The 6,496-nt window shown below is 31.0% G+C and overlaps 1 pseudogene; it reads left to right on the top strand.

The window, feature by feature from the left end:
• The first annotated feature begins 816 nt into the window (after positions 1 to 816).
• On the top strand, positions 817 to 1,322 carry LOC149568588 (RHOMBOID-like protein 13 pseudogene; annotated as a pseudogene).
• The last annotated feature ends 5,174 nt before the right edge of the window (positions 1,323 to 6,496 follow it).

Genomic DNA, 6,496 nt, shown 5'->3' with positions numbered 1-6,496 from the left:
ACTAATTTCTACTACAAAAAACCTTTCATGCCTGAGTGAGCTTGGTAGAAACTGTCTCCATAGTGTAACTTCTAGAAATGCTCAGTAGACTCTATAAATCACTTTGCTAACCATCTAAGCTTGGTAGACTCTAAGAATTACCTTACTGACTAACTGGCTCGGTAGACTCTATCTGATAACTGATATGACATTTGTGTAACATCAAAGACACCATACAATTGAATAATTGTATCAAACAGAGAAACTATAGCAAAAGAATAAGATAAAAGTGTCAATCAAGTGATACAAGTTGCATTAATACATTTTCAATCATGGAAGTATTTACACCTTGTCAAGTCTAGATATTAATGTTAATGATTTTCCATATTTAAAAACTACAATTGAGATAGACAAGAGTTAGATTTAAAATGAACTGAATTAATTAATTTTAGGTCAATAATTGCTAGATTTCATTTATGCTAGATAGTCATTCACCAAGCAATTTGGAACATACTTCATGTACTAATCCTCAAATTTCTATTTAAATAGTTATATCAACACAAGGCTTCTGCAATTCAACAGTGAACTACTTGATCTTAAAATTACCATCAATTAGAAAAGTATATTAATTTGTGTGTTGAGGAACAACATGAGTAAAAAACTTATTATTCCCTAGCTATTCCATGGTTTTTGAAGGTGATATAGTATGATTTTTTGGGCATTTAAAGGTCCACAAGTTTTCATGAGAGAAGATCATCATTTTGTTTTCTTGAATTTCCAATTTCAAGGTCTTTTGGGAATATATTTAGGATTTGGGGTTGTAGGGTAGGGCCTAATATGGGGAGGCATTTTATTTATCAAATTATGGATATGCCAGCCATAAGATACATCATTAGTTTCTATAGTGCAATTTTATTTTTTATATATAGGAAAAAGGTCTTGGGTATGAAGAGGTCGACCTTAATTATGAGACATTATAGAGCTTCAGCATTAGAGGTTTACAAATTTGGCATTTTCAAACATAAGTGTTATTCATATAGTTTTAATGAGTGCCCTATGGAACATAGGTGTTGTGGAGAGCTTGGGATACATGGGTTTCGGGGTTTAGTTTTTTTCTTCACTATACATTAATGTAGGTTGTATTATCTAGATTGGTGGCCACATGGACATATCATATTTTAATTTAGATGTTCAAGATTGATTATATCTAAAGAGTCACTATAGTTGGGTATTCTTCTATGGTACTTAGGTGGATGACTATTCTTGTAGTTAAGCAACCCTCATCAAAGTTGGATATTTTAGGAGTTCTTTCATTGCCCATTAGCTTTGCACTGTTTGAATAGAAGTCTTCACATCTATAATAGTACTACAAGAAAAGGCATAAAATTGAAATGAGTAATTAGATCAAGAAATTTCCTCTAATTCAATGGTTTCTCTATTCTTTTCAACACATCTTTTGAAATGCTTAGTTGCACATAAGAATATTAATATGAGGTTGATGCACATTAAAATAGGGAAAATGAGAAGGCCCTATTGCAATTGCAGAGGAGAATATTTAAACTAAATTTTGTAGCCTAGGGGAAATATTTAGATGAGGAATATAATATAGGCATGTCCCTTTCTAAGGCCATGGAAAAAAACATTATTGAGAAAATATAGGGTGGATGAATATGCAGATAAGGTGCCTATAGAGTATAACTTTACTATTGAGATATTGAGCTTAGGAATACTCACTAATATTTCCTTAGAGCTCAAGGAATGTATGGAAATGAAAAGGATTCTCCTCATCATGAACACATTCTATCCTATCATAATTGCCCTCTGTGTATTGGAGAAGAAAGTAGAAGAAGCATTGGATCTATTGAGAGAGAGTAAAAGTAAGCCAAGTTGCAAGCCCAATGAATACGCATATGGAACCATAATTGAAAGGATGTACTTAGAGAGAAGGGATGCCAAGGTTGTTCACCTTGTGTAGGACATGATTAGTGATGGTTTGGTCCCTCTGGAGGTTACTGTCAATGGTCTCATTAATTCATTGTTGCATAACAACCTATTTGTAATGGCCACTAAATTTGTTCATGAGATCTTGCCACCTAATATTGTATACTACAAGTGTCTCATTTAGGCTTTGGAAAGGATTGATAAGGTTATTCTTGCAAAGAATACACTAGAACTTATGATAAAAAGAGGAATGGATCCTAATTGTGAATGGTATTATAGTATGGAAGCAAGTTGTTGTTAATGGGATGGTGTTAATTGGATTTCCTAAGGTTAAGAAGATAATAGAAGAAAGAAATGAAAAATCAAAAAAATCCTAAACTCCATGAGGTTGTAGATAGGGTATGTGCTAAATAGAATGTATCAAATAGAATTTATGAAGATGAAAGTGAAGAGGTGTAAATATTTAGATTAGTGTATCAAATATAGTTTTTAGACTTTAATTTTAAATTCCATGTATGCCTAAGATGAAAAATTTGCTACAATATCACAAGATGTTCCACAAAAGAGTGATAAGATAATATTGAAGAAAAAGATGATCTACAAAAGAGTAATAAAATAATACTTAGATAATTTTACCTATCTAGCTAAATTAATCCCTCCAACCCCCAATAATGTCCTCTCACATAAATCAATTTATTTTTGTATCTCTTTCCTCTTTTGAGAATTTTCAAGGCTATTTGGTAGGAGCCTTAACATTGTTGACTATGATTCCATAACACTCCTCAAGGAAACTTGTTCAGGTGTTGGTGGAAGAATTCTGGCTGAACCAACACATGATGGATTATTTATTAATCTTAGTGTACTCCTAATAGGGACATGAATTTTCATTTTCATATGGATACTAGGAGTATCCATGTTTGATGTAGATGGCATGCTTTGAGGTATTGTAATTGATGTCACTTTTGTGATGGATATATCCACTCTAGATTTAGAGGGCATGCCACATCTTGAAGTATTCTGCAAGGCACAAATATAAATCTGAAAGTGGTATAAAAAGGTAAATAACACAATTAAACCCACATAAATATATGATTAAATCTTACAATTTGCACAACATTGAATGTATCAAATGGCATAATTGGGTCTCACATACCCATAAGATGTGTTTTTGGTGGAACTACTTTATAAATTCCCTTTGGTAAAACAAAAATCAATAACAAAATAGTAAAGGTGAAACAAGTTAATTAAGTGCACAAAACTTAGATAAAATCTTACTACTTGCATAGTATTAGAAGTACCAAAGGACATAATAGGGGTTTGAACAACTTTCTAAATTTTTTACATTGCACAAACATAAATTAACATGATATAATATAAAACATAGGGTATTTGAACCTATAAAACTATAAAATGTCATTCTTAAACTTACCTCTTGCACCATAGTGATGTTTTGACCTTGCCCATTCCTTAGCATCTCAGTTAGACTATTTAGGATTGTTTTATCCCCCATAGTAGAATTAGGAATACCCACATGCACATTCTTAAAGAAATAGATAATGACATAAAATGATAAAATGTTAATTATACAATATATACGTAAGTGATATTAGAAATATAGTAAAATTTTCAGCATGAATAGTAGTTATTAATGGAAAAATTTAGAAAATTTCAAATAATAAACTCAAAGATCTCATTCAAATGCAAAAAATTGATAAATAGACAATAGTTTCAAAGAGGAAAATCATTACAAAGATTTAAAGGACAAGCACTTCCAAAAGAACTAGAAGAAAATATGTAACAAATTGCAGTAATATTTTGTTACAGTGCTTCATACAGTAATATTTTAGCATTACGACATAATAAATTATAATAAAAAGTTTCTAAAATCAAAATATAATATAAAATTTAAGCAAAGAAAAATGCAATAGCCCATACTCATAACCACTTCACAAAGGATTTTGATATCCAAACAAGGAATTTTTATCCTACAATGTGGTTGACTATCATATTAAGAATCCAAGTCTCAAAAACTAAAAGGTCCACATGAATTGCCTAAACTACAAGCTTAACAAAACACTATTAGGGAGAATTTTTCTATTTACATTAGTTCAAGATTATCATCATCAAGGAAACATGTTTATTTATGAACAGATGCAAAATATACAACCAAAATGTTTTTTTAAAGACTTTTACCTTCCCAAGTCACACAATAGTAGATAAAACACTTGTATAATAGTTTGAATGCACTCTTAATACTATAGAATAAAGGCATAAAATATGTTGATGTCAACATGAATTCAACAATATTATTAAATAATGATTTTTTCAAAGTCAACAACAAGATGAGTAACACCAAATTATCAACATCAGAGGTAACACTATCAAATAAAATATGAGGAACTTAAATAGAATTTGAAGAAATGCTCACTATTAAATTTATTGAATAGGAACATCAAAACTATGATCACAAACTTGATATGATGATTGGAAATTAAGAATATTGTTATAAAAATTGTAATGAATTGAGATTAAAGATATCCACAAAATAAATCATAACATTCAAATTACTTTATTTGCATCACATGTTGTGTACAATAAAAAAACACAATAGTTAACCTATAAATGTTTATCAAACTTGTGTTGACTCCTCATAGATATCTTAAATTGAACATGGTGATCAATCAATGTCAACTTCACATGAAATTTCATTGTCTAATGGCATATATTCCCTATCATTACTAAGACCTAAATCTACAAATAGATTAATAGTATCAGTTCCATGGTCTTCATCACCTTCAAATATAGGTAAATGAAAATCAATAAATTTATCATCTTCATGGACTTCATGCCCATATGGTTTCTCATGTCCTTCAAACACTTTAGTAGGATCATCATGCTCCTCATCCTGGTCACATGCCTCATTGACACTAAAATATTCATCATCTCCATCTCAGCCATCTATGGCTTAGGTAAGTGCACCAAGTTGTGGTGCCAAAAGGGGGGTATAAGTGGCCACTTATTTCTAAAATCAACAAACTTCAACAACAATTTGAAGATAGTTATGCTCAAAAAATTAACATATGACAAAAACAAAAGTAGTAGTTCTTTCAATCTAGTTTCTAAACTACTAATTTTTTTTCAAAATGGTTTAGTTTTATGTCCTCAAAAAAGGGGGCCACAAAAGTGGTACTATCTTTCTAGAAAAGACATGACACAGTGCAAAGTGTGCCCCCTAAAATTTTAACCTTTTTTTTATAATTCTTTAATTGCTCTAGTCAAAAGTTACCTAACACTGTGTAGTTTATCTTAGACTTTTCGAGTAATTTTATAATGTGTATTTTTTTATAAATTTAGCAATTAGACACATCCCAAAAATGTGAAATATATATGTGCCCCCCTAGAGATGGTTGAAAACTAATCTAAAATGAAAACATCTTTTTCTCAAAGTGTGTAGAATGGAGTCTAGTTTCTAAAAATCTTAGTTGTTGCAAAATTTGATGAATGGGCTAAAATTAACACCTCAATTAGTATATCGTGGGTTTTGAGAGAAAATGGACATACATTCAAAAGAAATTATAGTTGAAAATATTGAAATAGTTTGAATTCAAAATAAATTATATGGTTATATAGCTAAAACAAAGATCTACAATATCATGTAATCTGATTTTAGTGATGTTCAACCATGAGGAAACTTGAAGGAGAGCACACACGAAAAATAGATCATTTTTTGTTTGCTTGCTGCAAAACATGTCTCAGACTAGTTTAGTGACTCTAAAGGAACCCTAAGGAAAATCCAATCCTTAGGCTTGGTAGAATCCAAAGCTTTAAATATAATTTGCACACTATTTAAAGAATTTTTAGATTCAAAGCTTAAATAGCATGCATACACTTTGTAAGCATTATATTTCAATAGAGAGAATGGATAGTGATAGAGGGAAGGAGAGACGGTACATGGTGAGAGAGAGTAGAGGATGAGAGAGAGAGAGAGAGAGATGTGTGGGAAATATATATTAAAAGAGAGGAGTGGGAGAGAGATTTAGGTAGAGAAATATGGAGATGAAGATCAATATATATACATGAAATAGAGAGAGAGAAAGTGGGGATGGGGGATGAGAGAGGGTGAGGGAGGGGGAGGGAGGGAGGGAGGGAGGGAGAGAGAGAGAGAGAGAGAGTCAGAGTCACTCAACCTTATGTTGATGTTCAAAATGTTGAGGGAATGGAAGAGATTATAACCTTCTAGAATTCATTGTAGAAGACCAAAATATTTGTTTGATATTGATACTAACATTTTGAATCAATGCCTAACAAGATTAGCAAGTGTACTTGTCAAAGAAAAGTTAGTAGTATCTAGAGATTATTCTTTGAACAATTAGATATGGCAAGTCAATGCTAATTATTTGTTGAAATGATGAGGAATTTGTAATTTAAGCTCATCATGAAGATTCTTTGGCTAAGAATGATGGATGATTTAAATGAAAAAAATATTCTAAAGAATCTAATGAGTGCATATGACAAAGTGGGTTCTAAATCATACACCAAAGATAGTAATACCACAAGACACATACTTACATTGACA

The sequence above is a fragment of the Cupressus sempervirens genome, chromosome 3, assembly GCF_028749045.1.
Source record: "Cupressus sempervirens isolate cs-2001-9-10 chromosome 3, ASM2874904v1, whole genome shotgun sequence".
NCBI lineage: Eukaryota > Viridiplantae > Streptophyta > Pinopsida > Cupressales > Cupressaceae > Cupressus > Cupressus sempervirens.
Note: the sequence above shows the minus strand (reverse complement) of the source record. Positions and strands in the feature narration are given on the sequence as shown.